This window comes from Mobula hypostoma, chromosome 11, assembly GCF_963921235.1.
Source record: "Mobula hypostoma chromosome 11, sMobHyp1.1, whole genome shotgun sequence".
In the NCBI taxonomy this organism is placed as follows: Eukaryota; Metazoa; Chordata; class Chondrichthyes; order Myliobatiformes; family Myliobatidae; genus Mobula; species Mobula hypostoma.
In genome coordinates, this window is record NC_086107.1 from 98,645,800 (window position 1) to 98,662,996 (window position 17,197).

General features: G+C 43.2%; 1 protein-coding gene across 3 annotated transcripts in view; it reads left to right on the forward strand.

The window, feature by feature from the left end:
* Positions 1-17,197, forward strand: part of mgat3b (beta-1,4-mannosyl-glycoprotein 4-beta-N-acetylglucosaminyltransferase b) — an 83,918-nt gene that overhangs the window by 40,205 nt on the left and 26,516 nt on the right. The gene's annotated exons all lie outside the window — the stretch shown is intronic.

The window sequence follows — 17,197 nt, forward strand, 5'->3', positions numbered from 1 at the left end:
CGAAGGACAATGGGTGATGATGATCATCACAAGCCTGGGCAGAAGGTATGGAGATCCTGAGATGTCCAGTTGCCAAGACCCCTCTCTCGGCCTCACCAGTGTAGTCCAAAGGAAACCTTGTGAAGCAATTTGTTTGGCTTGGCTACGGGAGCTGCTGGAAGGATGTTCGATGATGTCCAGCCGCCTTAGGGGCTCCACTCCGGATTTGCTGTCTGGGTTTACTCCCGTAGCCTTCGTCTCTCCCGAGGCTGCCCACGGGGCAGTGGGGCTATTAACCCATAGCTGGGGATCTGGATTACGAGCACCAGGGCGTGTCCACACACCATGAGCCTGGGTGGTAAGTGAGCAGGGGCCAGACCTCCTCCCCGTCCTCTGTAGTTCAGCCTGAGTCCAAAAGGAGTTCAGCTTCTGTGTGTCGCCAGCGAGGAGGCAGAACGTCAGGCTTGCTGTTGGAGATGCTGTGTACTAGCAGGGAGAGACTTGCGCGCATTCAGCTCTCCTTTTCGCAAGACCGCTAGCCAGCAGTGGAAGCTGAAAGTGAGAGTGACAAGCACTACCTACTACACTACCACTCTAGATGCACCACAACAACCATTTTCTCCAAGGTATATCTGTAGAAATTTGAGTGTTTTAGGTGACGTATCTAATCTCCTCAAACTCCTAATGAAATATAGCTGCTGACTTGTCTTCTTTATAGGTCTATCGATATAGAATTGAATTACTTGCGTCCTTTACACATGAGGGGTAAAAATCTTTATGTTACATCTCTGTCCAAATGTACAATGTGCAATTTATAGTAATTTATAATAAATAGTATGTACAACAGGACAGTCAATATAACATAGAAATACAGTTGTGTCAGCCTGAATTAATTGGTCTGTTCGCCTGGTGGAAGAAGCTGTCCCAGACCCTGTTGGTCCTGGCTTTATGTTGCAGTACCACTTCCTGGATGGTAGCAGATGGAACAGTTTGTGGTTGGGGTGATCAGGGTCCCCAGTGATCCTTCAGGCCCTTTTTACACACCTGCCTTTGTAAATATCCTGATTCGTGGGAAGTTCACATCTACAGATGCGCTGGGCTGTCCACACCACTCTCTGCAGAGTCCTGTGATTAAGGGAGGTACAGTTCCCGTACCAGGCAATGATGCAGCCAGTCAGGGTGCTCTCAATTGTGCCCCTGTAGAAAGTTCTTAGGATTTGGGGGCCCATACCAAACTTCTTTAACTGTCTGAGGTGAAAGAGGCACTGTTGTGCTTTTTTCACCACATGGCTGGTATATACAGACCACGTGAGATCTTCAGTGATGTTTATGCTGAGGAACTTAAAGCTGTTGCGACCAGGCTAGACCCTCAGAGATATTGACACCCAGGAACTTGAAATTGCTCACTCTCTCCACTTGTGGCCCCTCTGAGGACTTGTGTGTGTTACCTCGCCTTGCCCTTTCTGAAGACTGTGAGAAGCTTCTGTCTGAACCCATTCCATACGCAAGTCGATTGAGGTAATGCAAAGGGGACAAATAATGTGTTTGAGTTACAAACTACAAGGCAGGTGGACATGTAAAGGGCTGTGACAAGGTGGAGAGACCAGGAGTTCATCTTTATTGTGTAAAAGATCCGTGCAAGAGTCTGATAGCAGCAGGAAAGGAGTCTTGAGCCTGGAGGTGCAAGTTCTCTAACTTTTGTACCTTCTGCCTGATGGAAGGCGAGGGAAGAAAGAGTGGCGAGGTTGGAGGGGGGCCTTGCTTGCGCTGGCTGCTTTCCCAATGCAGTTGGAGGTGTAGGCAGAGTCACTGGAGGGGGGGCTGGATCTTGTGATAGATTAGGCTACTGTACGAATCTGGATGGGATGGCTTTGGAAGGATTTGCCATTGTAATTTCAAAATGTAGTTCCAATTTGTAAATCGAGATCATTAATGTTGAGTTCCCTCCAATAAATGAAAGTTTAACTGACATATTTATCACAAGCATGGTTGGTCCTGAATAGCTTCTTGCATGTGCAAGTACCGCCTTGGGGCAAACGAGGATGGGTTGCCAAAATTGTACCTGTTCCAATGCAAGTTATTAATGAGTGGTACCGGTGGGCCCTCAGGAATGCTACCCATGCCACGTGCTGGTGAGGCTAGAAATAGGAAGATTATATAGCTTGACACGTGGCTGAGGAATTGGTGTAGGAGGAAGAGCTTCAGAGTTTTGGATCAATGAGCTCCCTTTCAGAGAAGGTGGGACCTGTACAGAAGGGACTGTTTGCACCTGAGCTGGAGGTGGACTAATATTCTTTTTTTAATATTCTTTTTATTTTTTTTATTGCAAACAAACAAAAAAACAATAAAATACAGCACATCCACAAAAACCACGACCTTAACAAAATCAAATTAAATACTGAGCAGCAAAAGGGAGAAAAATATAAAGGCAAAAGTAAACATACACAGCAGAGGTGTACCTCACCAAAAAACCTCAGTCCTCACCCCGTAAGAAAGTCCAATACAGGGCCCCATATGCTTTCAAAGATGTCCCCTCTGTCCTTATTACATAGTCTCAGTCTCTCCAAATGCAAAGTATTTGCCGGTTCTCTCAGCCACAGATCATACGTAGTCACAGAGTCCATTTTCCACATTTGCAGGATTAACTTCTTAGCAATCACCATTCCAAACAATACAGCCATTTTTTCGTACATATTGGCTGAAGATAGGGAGCTTGTTGCTCCAAGGATGGCTATGAGCGGGTCTGGTTCCCACCGCTTCCCAAAAGCCTCAGAGAAACAGTGAAAAAGTGGACTAATATTCTAGTGGGAAGTTTTGTTAATGCTCCACGGTGGGGTTTAAACTAGAGCTGCAGGAGGAAGGGAACCAAGGTGCCAGAAGAGTTAGTGGAAAGGTTGTGCAGACAGATGTTGGAATGACCTCAGACAAAGTCAGGAATCAAAAGGATGAGCATAGTGTGACTAGTGTCCTGAGCTGCATATATGTCAATGCAAGAAGTATTGTAGAGAAGACAGATGAGCACAGGGCATGGATCAACACCTGGAATTATGATATTATAGCCATTAGTGAGACTTGGTTGCAGGAGGGGCAGGACTGGTGTGACTAGTCAGGGCAGTGCTCAGTCAGAGCAGACGGGAGAACTCGTCTAATGAGGTTTTATGGGTGGAACCGTGTAATAAGAAAGATAGCTACGTTAATGGAATTTACAGGAACAAATTTGTAGAGAGATCACAGACAGTTGCAAGAAACCCAAGTTATTAGAGGGAATGAGATAGGGCAGGTGATAAAAGTTTGTATAGCAGAACACTTTGCATCTCGTGACTACAATGCCATTAGTTTCAAAGTAAATATGCAAAAAGATAGGTCTGGCCTGCAGGTTGAGGTTCTAAATTGGAGAAAGGGTATCAGAAAGGATTGAGACAGACTGTTTTCTGGCAAAAGGTGTGTTTGGTAAGTGGGAAGCCTTCAAGTGTGAAATTTTGAGAGTTCAAAGCTTGTTATGTACCTGTCAGAATAAAAGGTTAAGATAACAGGTGTAGGAAACCTGGATTTTCAAGGTAGATTAAGGCCCAAATTAAGAAAAAAAGGCAGGTGTGTAGGCAGGTAGGAACAAATGAGGTGTTTATGGAGTTTTTAAGAAATCAAAAGGGGTAAAAGAAGGTCTGAGGTTGCCCAAGCAGACACGGTGAAGGAGAAACCTAAGAAATTCTACAGACGTGTTAAGAGCCAAAGGATTGTAAGAGGCAAAAATGGTCCCTCTGAAAGATCAGAATAATAATCCCATGTGTGGAGCCAAAAGAGATGTGGGAGATCTGAAATGTTTGCACCTCAGGAGACGGACACGGGGTCTTTAGAAGTGAGGCAAATCTGCATCATTTTCATGGCCATGATACAGATTACAGAGGAGGCATTGTTTGCTGTCCTTAGGCAAATTACAGGATAAAGCCCCAGGGCCTGACAAGATATTCCCTCAGATCCTGCTGGAGGCAAGTGTACAAATTGCCAGGGCCCCAGCAGAGATATTTAAATCATCCTTAGTGACAGGTGAGGTACCAGAGGACTGGAGGACAGCCAATGCTGTTCAAATAGTCATAGTTATAGTCATAGTCATACTTTATTGATCCCGGAGGAAATTGGTTTTCGTTACAGTTGCACCATAAATAATAAATAGCAATAAAACCATAAATAGTTAAATAGTAATATGTAAATTATGCCAGTAAATTATGAAATAAGTCCAGGACTAGCCTATTGGCTCAGGGTGTCTGACCCTCCAAGGGAGGAGTTGTAAAGTTTGATGGCCACAGGCAGGAATGACTTCCTATGACGCTCTGTGTTGCATCTCGGTGGAATGAGTCTCTGGCTGAATGTACTCCTGTGCCCACCCAGTACATTATGTAGTGGATGGGAGACATTGTCCAAGATGGCATGCAACTTAGACAGCATCCTCTTTTCAGACACCACCGTCAGAGAGTCCAGTTCCATCCCCACAACATCACTGGCCTTACGAATGAGTTTGTTGATTCTGTTGGTGTCTGCTACCCTCAGCCTGCTGCCCCGGCACACAACAATGTTTTAAGAAAGGCTCTAAAAATAAACCAAGAAATTATAGGCTGGCAAGCCTGACATCAGTGGTGAGAGAGTTATTGGAAGCTATACTAAGGAACTGGGTGTATAAGTAATTGGATAGACATGGACTGATTAAGGATAGTCAGCAAGGCTTTGTGCGTGGCACGTCATGTCTAACCAACCTTAGAATTTTTCAAGGAAGTTGCCAGGAAAGTGGATGGAGGCAAGGCATTGGATGTTGTCTACATGGACTTCAGCAAGGCTTTTGACATGGTCCCACATGGGAGTTTGGTCAAAAAGGTTCGGTCACTCAGCATTCAGGATGAGGTAGTAAATTAGATTAGACATTGGCTTTGTGGGAGAAGCCAGAGGGTGGTAGTAGATGGTTGTCTCTCTTGACCGGAGGTCTGTGACTAGTGGCGTGCCACAGGGATCGGTGCTGGATCCTTTGTTGTTTGTCATCTATATCAATGATCTGGACGATAATGTGGTTAACTGGATCAGCAAATTTGTGGATGACGCCAAGATTGGGGGTGCAGTAGACAGCGAGGAAGACTATCATGGCTTGCAGTGGGATCTGAACCAACCGGAAAAATGGGCTGAAAAATGCAAGATGGAATTTAATGCAGACAAGTATGAGGTTCTGCACTTCGGCAGGACCAACCAGGGTAGGTCTCGCGCAGTGAATGGTAGGGCACTGAGGGGTGTGGTAGAACAAAGGGATCTGGGAATACAAGTCCATAATTCATTGAAAATAGTGCCACAGGTAGATAAGGTTGTAAAGAAAGCTTTTGGCATATTGGCCTTCATAGAGCAAAGTATTGAGTACAGGAGATGGGATGTTATGTTGAAGTTGTATAAGCTGTTGGTGAGGCCTAATTTGGAGTATCGTGTGCAGTTTTAGTCACCTACCTACAGGAAAGATGTAAGTAGGGTTGAAAGAGTAGAGAGAAAATTTACAAGGATGTTGCCGAGTCTGGAGGACCAGAGTTATAAGGAAAGATTGAAGAGGTTAGGACTTTATTCCTTGGAATGTAGAAGGTTGAGATGAGAATTGTTAGAGGTATACAGAATTAAGGTCCTGGATAAGGCAAGCAGGCTTTTTCCACTAAGGCTGGGTGGGACTACAACTAGAGGTCATGGGTTAAGGGTGAAAGGTGAAATGTTTAAGGGGTGCATGAGGGGAAACTTCAGTCAGAGGGTGGTTAGAGTGTGGAACAAGCTGCCGGCACAAATGGTGCATGCGAGCTCGATTTCAATGTTTGAGAAGTTTGGACAGGTACATGGATGGTAGGGGTATGGAAGGCTATAGTCCCGGGGCAGGTCAATGGGAGTAAGCAGTTTATAATGGTTTGGCACAGACTAGATGGACTGAATGGCCTGTTTCTGTGCTGTACTTTTCTATGATTCTATGACTATTTGAATTCATTTCTATCGTACTGAGCAACAAACAACTGATGTCTGCAGTGACATTTAATTTCCTTATTGGCATCATTCTGATGACTAAGCTCTCAACACTTGGACTCTTGCCAAAGTTCAATCAGGAATAGATTATTGTGTTGAAATGTTGCAATTTAGAGGGTCATGGGTTGACAACCTAAAAGTCAGCCTGTGGGGCCCGCGGCAGCAACTTGCATCTTGGTATAATTATAGTAATTAGCCTTTATAATGTGAGAAATTGAACACAATGTCATACTGCAACTATATACTGTTTTAGTCAAACTGCACTGGAGTATTATATAGTTTTGGTTTCCTTATTTAATAATTACATGCTAAAGGAAAAGAGCACATGATAAATATACTTTATTGTTGAATCCTGTTATGGAAGTTCAGCAGGCCGAGTTACAGGCTACTCATACAAACTGCTGGAAGAACTCAGTAGGTCAGGCAGCATCTGTGGAAATGAATAAGCAGTTGACGTTTTGGAATGAGGACTGGAAAAGAAGGGGGAAGATACCAGAGCAAACTGCCACTGCTCCTCAGGGTGTCCATTTCCTAGTCTCCTGCCGTTTCATAGGAGCAGGAGCCATTCAACTTTGTCCGACCAACCCTGATTAATCAAGAATTAGTCAGGTCACTAAAAGTGTGTGGGGAAAAGGCAGAAGAATCCCTATCAAACTCCACTTTAAATACACCCAATGACTTGGCCTATACAGCCGTGGCAATGAATTCCACAGATTCACAATCCTTTGGCTAAAGAAATTCCTCACTATCTCTGTTCTGAAGAGATTACCTTCTATTCTGAAGCTGTGCTCTCTGGTCCTAGACTCTCCCACTATTGGAAACATCTCCATGTCTACTCTGGGCCTTGCAATCTATTTGTGCCTTGATGCATCTGTTCATGACAGCAATGATATAAATTAACACCGCACAGTCCTCGTGGAGACAAAAATCCTGTCTTCACCCAGTGACACTTACCACACTAAATGGGACAGACTCAAAGCAGTTCTGGTGGTTCAAAACTAGAATCAAGTTAAACACAACCAACCCAGTCCATACAAACTGTGTTAGGTACAGGTATTTCCTTAATATAGGCTTTCAGCAGCTCTGAGAAGAGTCTTTATTTACCTGGTGTCCATCTGGGGAGGAACTCCAGTGGCCTTGTAATCCAAAATGACCAAAATATCGTCAGTGGTTAACTGTGCTCTGAAATGACTGAACAAGTATTGGACCATTACTGGTAGCCAGCCACCTTAATTCAAGTTCCCATTCCCACACAAACGTGCCTATCCACTGCCAGGTCAAAGATGACGCAAATTCGAGGAACGGCATGTCCTACTGGGCAGTCTCCAACCTGGCAGCATGAGCATCAAATCAAATCAAATTCTTAAACTTCCAGGTAGCTTTCTGTCCCTTGTGCTTTCTAATATCGAGCCAATTATGTATCCACCTGGCTGGCTCTCCCTGGATCCCTTGTGATCTAACCTTCTACACAGGATCTTATCAAAGGCCATAGGTCCATATGGACCAGGGGGTTCCTAACCTTTATATATTTATTGTAAGTAGGATGCTATGCACAAATCTGATTTGATGGAGGCAGATGTGAGAAGCACGGAAGAACATCTGGAGAAACTTCTGAAATGCCCGGTTTGCTGCCACTGCTACTGTGCAATCGAGAATCTCCAGAAGGAAGGCACCAAAATCCTCGGATTTGCCTGCTGCTGGCGACCAGGGCTGTGGTCAAAGCACTCGGCAGGGATGGTGCTCGTTGTCGGAAGGCTGGTCAGAGGCTTGAAGTTTTCGGACGACTCAGAGTCGGACTGTGGTCGGGCATAGCAGGGAGAGTTTTCTTCCTTCTCCCGTCTGCGTGAGATGTGGGACTTTCGAGAGACTTTGAACTTTTTTTTACCGCGCCCATGGCCTGTTCTTCATCAAGCTATGGTATTGCTTGCACTGTTGTAACTATATGTTATAATTATGTGTTTTTTGTCAGTTTTTCAGTCTTGGTCTGTCCTGTGTTTCTGTGATATCACACCAGAGGAATATTGTAACATTTCTTAATGCATGCATTACTAAATGACAATAAAAGAGGACTGCGTGTCCTCATAATCTAATCTAAGATACAGTGCAGAATAGGCCCTTCCAGTCCTCAAACCACGCCGCCCAGCAATTTCCCGATCTAATGTCAGGTTCATCACGGGACAATTTACAATGACCAATTAACCTACCAAGCAGCACGCTTTTAAACTGTGGGAGGAGACCACGTGATCACGGGGAGAACGTACAAACTTCTTACAGGCAGCGGCGGGAATTGAACCCGGGTCGCCCGCACTGTAAAGCATTGTGCTAACCACTACGCTACCGTGCCGTCCCTACCATTAACTGAGGGATCCGTGGACCCCAGATTGGGAACCCCCGTAGATGATGCCCCCTGCACTGCCCATATCAATCATGTAGTTTACCTCTAAAATAAGCTCTAACAAACTTGTGAAACACAATTGTCCATGCACAAAGCCATGCTGGTTGTTCCCGGTCAGTCCTTGTTGATCAAAAGTGTTCATAGATCCCATCTCTCAGAACTCGCTCCGGTAATTTGCCCCATCGTTGGTATCAGGGCTCACCAGCCTGTATTTCCCCGGTTTGTCTACACTGACTTTTAAGTAACGGTACATTAGCCAACCTCCAGTCTTCCAGATCTTCACTGGAGCTAATGATGCATTCATTTATTTTTAGATGCAACGTGGAGTAGTCTCTTCTGCCCTTTCAAGCCATGCTGCCCAGCAATCCTCCAATTTAACCCTAGCCTAATCATAGGACAATTTGTTATGACCAATTAACCTACCAACCGGTACGTCTTTGGACTGTGGGAGGAAACCGCAGCACCCGGAGAAAACTCACGGGGAGAATCTCTGCAAAGGCCTCTGCAATTTCTTTCCTAGGAAGGCCGGAAGGTGCACTCGGTCGGGCCCTGTACATTTTTCCATGTTTAGTATTCTTTAAGACTGCCACTACCTCATCCTTGGTTATTTTTACATGGTCCAAAACATCACAACTCATTTGCCTCACTTCTTTAGCTTCCATGGTCTCAGCCTGGAAACTGTCATTAGAAGTCTCACCCATCTCCTGTGGCTGTGTGGACAGATAACAATGCTGATCTTTAAGGGTACCATTTTTTTTCCCTAACTATCCTCTTACTAAGTTTAAAAAAAGTAAATGTTATTATTAAAGTAGATATATGTCAATATATACAACCCTGCGAGTCATTTTCTTTTGGCCATACCCAGCAAATCTATAGAATAGTAACTATAACAGGATCAATGAAAGATCAACCAGAGTGCAGAAGACAACAAATTATGCAAATGCAAATAGAAATAATGAGAACGTGAGATAATAGGATTAAAAAGTCCTTAAGGTGAGATCATTGTTTGTGGAAAAGTAAATGAATGGGCAAGTGAGTGTAGTTACCTTCTTTAGTTGAAGAGCCTGATGGTTGAGGGATAGTAATTGTTCCCGAACCTGGTGGTGCAAGTCCTGAGGCCCTTGTACCTTTGGCAGCAGTAAGAAAAGAGCCTGGTCTGGATGGTGAGGATTTCTGACGATGGATGCTGCTTTCCTACGACAGCGTTTCATTTAGATGTGCTCAATGGTTGGGAAGGCTTTACCCGTGATATACAGGGTCAAATCCACTACCTTTTGTTGAATTTTCCATTCAAGGGCATTGGTGTTCCCATACCAGGGCATGATGCAGCCAGCTCATACACTGTCCACTACGCATCCATGGAACTTGCTCTTAATATACTTGTAGAATCTCTTGGTGGGTTCCTCAGCCTTACTTGCCAAATCCACCTCTTTTCTGTCCTCTTGATTTACCTGCTAACTTTACTAATACTCAAGTGACCTTCTTTCCCTGTCCTTTGTTCTGTTGTTCCCTGCATTTCTGTCTGGCCAGCAGCATCCTCCCAGAGCCCGGTGAGGGACTTGACATCGTTCTGACTAATACAGATCATATTTCCAAAATCTGCAGTGTTTTTGCTTTCAGAAACTATCTGTAAAGTAATAGAGTTATTTCAATCCCCAATGTTAACTGGGATTCCCTTCGGTTTGAAGGACATGGGGCAGATGGGTGGGGAGGCAGGGGAGTGGGGAGATGCTGTTAGAATTTTTAAATTTCTTGCTACCAGTACAAAGCTGGTTCTCTTGGAGAAGAGCAACACTGAACTTGATCTTAGCCAGGTGAATGGCTGGAGTGTCAGTCAGTGAGAGAATATTTTGGAGATTTTGACTACAACTCAAATTGTTCGTGATAAATATGGAAATTATGGATGAGAACCGTCCAGAAAAATTAAGGTCTGAAAATGGGCTAAGGCCGATTTCAATGTAATGTGCAGGATCAGATAAATCTTATAAGTTAGGGCGTGAAAGGCAGGAGAATGGGGTTGAGACGAAAATGGATCGATCATGATCAAATGGCAAAGCAGACTCGATGGGCCGAATGGCCTGATTCTGCTCCAGTATCTCATGGCCTTAAACTGAGGCAACTACTTGCTGGTAAATCAAAATCTAACAAGTGGAATTATTCAAAAGTGGATCTACAAGAGTTCAGAACCAATGACTTCCCACAAGAGTGATAGGTAAGGACAGAAAAGTAAAGGAATTCTGGATGTCAAGAGAGTTCTATGTGGGGGGTCAAGAGATAAAAATTGACAGAACCTTCAGGAGCAGTATGTGAAAGGTACAGAGCAGGAAATTGGGATTGCAGTCAAGCGTTTCTTATTTCATGCATGAGGATAACTAAGGAAAGTGCAGGGCTGTTAGAAATCAAATGGGTAATCTGCGCATGGGTCAGCAGATGTAGGTGAGGTATTGAATGATTGCTTCTTATCTGTATTTACTGAAGGAATGGACTTTGTAGTTGGGGAATTCCATAAAGGGGCAGGAAGGTTCAAGAACTTACTGTAAATTTTAAAAGGAAGAGGTATTTGTGGTCTTGGCAGGTTTAAAGATGGATAAATCCTCAGGACATAATGAGTTATATCCCAGTCTCTGATGGGAGAGAGTCCAAAAAGGAGATAACTGTGGTGTTGGACAGCTTTTAATCTGTTGGCCACAGTTGAGGGACTAAATGACTAGACACCAGATGTGCTACCATTTATTCAAGCAGGGTAGTGGGAGCAAGGTTGTAAATCTAATACCAACGTTAGGGAAGTTTTCGGAAAAAGTTAAGGCACAGGATTAATATATTCTGGGAAAGCCCAGGATTATTTGTTGAAGGAATGACCTGTCTGATCAGTTTGATTCATGAGGGCAGTCTGGTTGATGTAGTCTACATGGGCTTCGGTGAAACTTTTAACAATGTGCCACTTGGGAGATAGATCCAAGAGTGATAGAATCCATCAGATCCAAGTCAACTGGCTTGCTAAGAGAAGCATAGGTTGATGGTGGAGTCTTTTCTGTTGATCAGTGTCAAAACAGCCAAATTAAATCCACTGTGATTCAATGTTGTAAAACAATAAAACATGAAAACTTCCAAGGGGATGAATACTTTTTATAGGCTCTGTACGTGTATATAATATACATCTTTCATCACCATCATCATCATCATCATCATCAGGTGCCGTGCCCAGTTTGAGCTTTGACTGCCGTGGCCCACACACTCCTGTTTTGGGTCAAGTGGATCAATTCATTGGTATTCATTCCCAGTTCTCTGGCTGCTGTCTCCATCATCATTTGTCTTTGTCTTCCTCTTGCTTTCTTCCCTTCAATCTTTCCCATAATTACCATGCATTCTAACTCCTCTGTCCTAATCACATGTCCAATGAAGTCACGTTGCCTTTTCATGATCTCATACATTATTTCTCTTTTTGTGTTTGCTCCTTATTGACATCCTCGTTAGATATTCATTTCGTCCATGATATTCTTTGCTTCCTCCTCAAAAACCACATTTCTGCTGCTTCAATTCGATTCCTCATGTTACTAGATATTGTCCAACATTCTGAGCCATATAACATAACTGGATAAACGTAACATTTCAGTACTCTGAGACGGGTTGTCATGCCTAGTTTAGTATTGGTCAGTATACTCTTCATTATCGTAAAGGTGTCTTTTGCCATCCCTATTCTTCTTTTGATGTCCATGTCGCACCTGCCATCTGATGTCACCCAGCTTCCTAAGCAGCAAAAGTTCTGTACTTGTTTTATGTCTTCCCCGTTTATTCTCAGCCTGCAGATAGGATTCTCCTTCTTTTTGGATATCACCATACATTCTGTCTTTTTGCAATTGATAGATAGACCCATTTTTGCACTTTCTTCAACAATTGTATCAATTAAATTTTGTAGTTCTTCCTTCGTACTTGCAATTAACACAGTGTCATCTGCATATCTGAAATTATTGAAGTTTTCACTGCCAACTTTGATTCCCAAGATGTCTCTTATTTTTTGTAATATTGTTTCACTGTACGCATTAAATAAATCAGGGAAGAAAACACACCCTTGTCTAACGCCTCTCTTGATTTTTATAAACTAACTGACTTCTCCATCTATTCTTACAGCGGCAGTTTGTTCCCAATACAGATTTCTGATTAGGTGGAGGTCTTTCGAATCTAGATCTAAAGTTTTCCGTAATATTTCAAATAACTTTTATGTAGTGGATAAAACAAACAAACAAATCTTTTTGCACTTGAATAGCTCATTCTGATAGTATCCTTAACATCAATATTGCATTTTTTGTATCTTTGTCTTTCACAAAACCACATTGTTCTTTACCCATTTCAGCTTGTATCTTACTTTTAGCTCTTGTCATCAAAATTCTTAGAAGTATCTTGGTGATATGACTCGTTAAACTTATGGGCCTATGTAATCCACATTCTATTGCTCCAGGTTTCTTAAGAAGAATGATAAACACTGATTTTTTCATCTCTTCTGATATTATTCCAGTCTCATAAATGTCATTGATTAAATCAGTAAGTTTTTCAATTCCATAATCTTCAAGGGCGATAATTTGTTCTATTACTAATTCATCAGGACCTGCTGCCTTTCCTTTCTTCATCTTATATATTGCATTACGAACTTCAGATTTTAAAATACTTGGACCTTCAATCTTTTTCTTAGTTTCTGGTTTTTCACCTCAGTCATCTTCAAACAATTCCTGAATATACTCAGTCCATCTGTTCATAATCTCATCTTTTTCCATGATAGTGGTACTGTCCTTTGCTTTCAAACATCCACCTGAAGAACAGAGGAGCTTTTTACCAATGATAGTCTTGATTTGTTGATGTAACCTTTTTGGATCAGTAATAGGGATTCTTTCTATTTGCTCACATTCCTGGTTTAACTATTCTTCTTTGGCTTTTTGACATAAGTTTTTAACTTTTTTATCTAAGGACTTACATTCTATAGGATTTGCTTTCTTCTGTCTCCTTTCTTTCTATATACATCTCTAATAGATTATATGGTAGTGAGACAACATTTCTCCGAACCAGGGTGTATAGCGCAGTAGTACACATAACACACACTCATATGATAACTTATGATGGTAAGGATAAAATCTACAGATGAATAACAAGCAAAAGTGCATAAATTAAATATTGCAAAGTATGGAACAGATTAACCAGTGACACTTCAAAAATAATGCGGCAGGGAGTTCAGAAGGCTAATGGCCTGAGGGAATAAACTGTTTCTCATCCTGACCATTCTTGTCTTTCCAGTTTGATGGTAGAAAGTCAAAGGGGCTGATGGATGGGTAGGGTTCTTAATAATACTCAGGGCCCCGCGTACGCAGTGCTCCTGATAAATGTCCCCGATGGATGGTAGGGAGACCCCTATGATCCTCTCAGCTGTTCTCACAGCCCTTTGTAGGGATTTCCGGCCTGATACTCAGCACCACATGGAGATGCAACTTGTTAGGGCGCTCCCAATGGTGCTCCTGTAAAACGCAACATGCTATGTAATACATTAGGGAGATTTAAGAGACTCTTAGATAGGCACGTGGATGAAAGAAAAATTGAGAGCTATGGGCTATGTTAGATTGTAGCAAATGTTTATATAGATAGACACAACATTGTAGGCCGAAGGGCCTGTAATGACGATAGTCTGTGTTTGCTTCAATATTCTGTGTGACACATGGTTCTATCGAAGTGTATGTTAGAATGAGCACACACTGTCTCTGACTGTACTCTGGTACCTTGGCTGGGACATAGTACATCCCATGGATGGTCTGAGGGCCACAGACATAAGCACTCAAAGTTAATGTTGTCAGAGCTGGCTGACTACACAAATATCCCATTTATTGATAGGACAAATATGTTTATAAGCATGTATGAGCCGCTCAGTGGCAAAATAACTTGGCTGGTATCTGATGCCTGTTTTGTATGCGGGCAAATTAACACAGCTCCATTGTCTGGTGTTTGGCTGTTGCTTATATGAGCATGTCATGCCAATCATTTCTGTTCACCAGCGCCCTACTGTTAGATATTGCTCTATAGACAGTTTGTTTACAAAACTGTCCTATTAATTTCAAACTCATTACAGCTAGCAATTTATATTCAAGCTGGTCTTCCTGAAGTCTGGTTCTCATATGAATAATTGGCTGCATTATCGGTTGCTCCTGAATCCCTAACATGGTGTACCACAGGGACTGGTGCTGGGACCCTTACTGTTATGAGCATTAATCATTTGGAGGTAAATGCAGGAGAGATGTTTCCCATGGGCATCGAGGATTGGTGGTATGGTTAATTAATGGACAGAGCGACGGCAGGGATGGAATTTAATTACTTATTAGTGTGTGGCTGAGTAGTTTTCTTTGGAGCAGGGGAAGCTGGACGGAGGGTGGTCATATACTAAATTTAGGGACCTAGATAGAAACTTTTCCTCAGAGCAGGGGTGTCTAAAACCATAGAGCTGAGGTTTAAGGTGGGAGATGATGAGGTGTAGTGGAGGTGGTTGGGGCAGCATGGTAGAGTAATGGTTAGCAGAATGCTTTATGGTACCAGAGGACCCGGGTTCAATTCCCGCCACTGCCTGTAAGGAGTTTGTACGTTCTCCCCGTGACCACGTGGGTTTCCTCCAGGTGCTCCGGTTTCCTCCCACAGTCCAAAGACGTACCAGTTGGTAGGTTAATTGGGCGTTGTAACTTGTCCCGTGATTGGGCTGGGATTAAATTAGAGGATTGCTGGGTGGAAGGGCGGGAAGGGCTTACTCCACACTGTATCTCGATAAATAAATGGAGGATCTGAGGAAAAATTTTACCTGCTAGAGAACAGTTGGAATATCAGATGCACTGCTGATTAAATCTTGGAAGTGGGCAACTTTTAAGTGGCTAAGTGAGTACTTGAATCACCAAGGCACAGCAGGCTAAGGTCGAGGTGCAGAAAATGAAATCAGCAAGAATGGATGCCTGAGGGTACGCACAGGCATTGTGGGCCGAAGGATCTTCCTGGAACTCTGACTCTAATCTGAACTGTGGCGTCAGTGCTTAGAGCCTGCAAGCAATTTTCATTTTGCAGGTAACTTTGGCATGTGTTAGCCACAATTGCTTGTTCCTTGATGCAAGGAGTGCTGGGATGACTGTGTTAAATATCGCAGGTATTATTGATAGTGTTGGATCCTGGCAACTTTGCGACCCAAAGGTTCTTTGGAAGTTGAGAATGAGGCATAAAACTCGTTGCGTACAGCCATTTTATTCAATGTGACAAAAACAAAGAGTTGAACCAAAAAAGAGCCAAGAAAACAAAGAAAAAGGGAAAAAACTGGCCAAATCGTATTCAGACTAGAAATACCAAAATTCCAATGGTAACAGTTAACCAGATTCAAGTGGCATCACACCTGGCACTAAAAACTTAGAAGCTTCTAGAAAAATACAGAAGCAACTGTGCAAAAAATACTGAACAATGACATGTACATACTGTAGGCAATTATATAAATTACAAGCAAGCACAGGAAAGTTAAAGAGAAAAAAACGAGGAAAGATTACAATTCTGCACCCTCAAATATAAGGCCAGGTTCAGGAACTGTTATTACCCTTCAACCGTTAGACTCCTGAGCCAGAATGGATAACCTCACTCACCTCAACTCTGAACTGATTCCACAACCTGTGGACTCACTTTCAGGGTCTCTACCCTGAGCACTGAGCACCATCTCTGCCGAACGCTTCGACCCCAGCCCCGGCTGCCAGCAGCAGGCAAAGCCGAGGATTTTGGGGCCTTCCCTCCGGAGATTCTTGATCGCACAGTAGCAGCGGCAGTGAACCAGGCACTTCAGAAGTTACTCCAGATGTTCCTCCGTGCTTCTCACGGCTGTCTCCATCAAATCAGAATTGTGCACGGCTCCTATTTAACAAATACGATATTTCACCGGAGAGGCTACGCGCGCTGCGTCGTGCCGCCATGTTCTCCTCCCGCCTTTTACGTACTTTGAGAGGATCAATAAAGTTCGTGCACTTTGAGAGGCATGATAAAGGTAGCGCATACACAATGGTGGGACCCTTGTGACTGGAACGGAGACTGCTTGGTGTACATACGTCAGACCCTTGAAGTTGTCAGGACAGTTATATAAAGTGGTGAAGAAAACATACAGGATGCTGCATGTATGGGTGAGGCATGAAACATGAAAGAAGGGCAATACGGTACAAATATATAAAAATGTTGGTTAGGACACAGCTGGTCACCACATCATCGGAAGCATGTGACTGCACTGAAGAGGGCACAGAGTAGATTCCAGAAAGTTGGGTGGGTTGGAATGTTTTGTTTTATCAGGAAATGCCTGGGATGCTGTGTTTGTTTTACTTGAAGAGGAACCGTCTGAGATGACCCAATTTAGGCTATACAAAATTATAGCGTAGATAGTAGGGAACAATTTTCCCCTTGTCAGAGAAGTCTTAAAATTGAGGGCACGGATTGAGTGTTAAAGAGAAAGAGGTTTAGAAGGAGATGTAAGAAAATTTTTTTTCACCCAGGGAGCGGCTGAAATCTGGAATGCACTGACTGAGGAGCCAGTGAAGGCAGATTTTCATATTTTGATTTGTTCTGAATGGACTTGGTGACCTAGTGAGCCTCCGCAGCCTCTGGGATTGAGAATTCCAAAGGCGCACCACCATCTGAGTGAAGAAGTCTTTTTTTCTAGATGTGGCAGGTGAAGTTTAATGCAGAGAAAGTTTGTGTGTGTGTTTCCGACTCCCACATGCATTGCGGTTACATCACAGCCTAGAGATCTGAATGCAA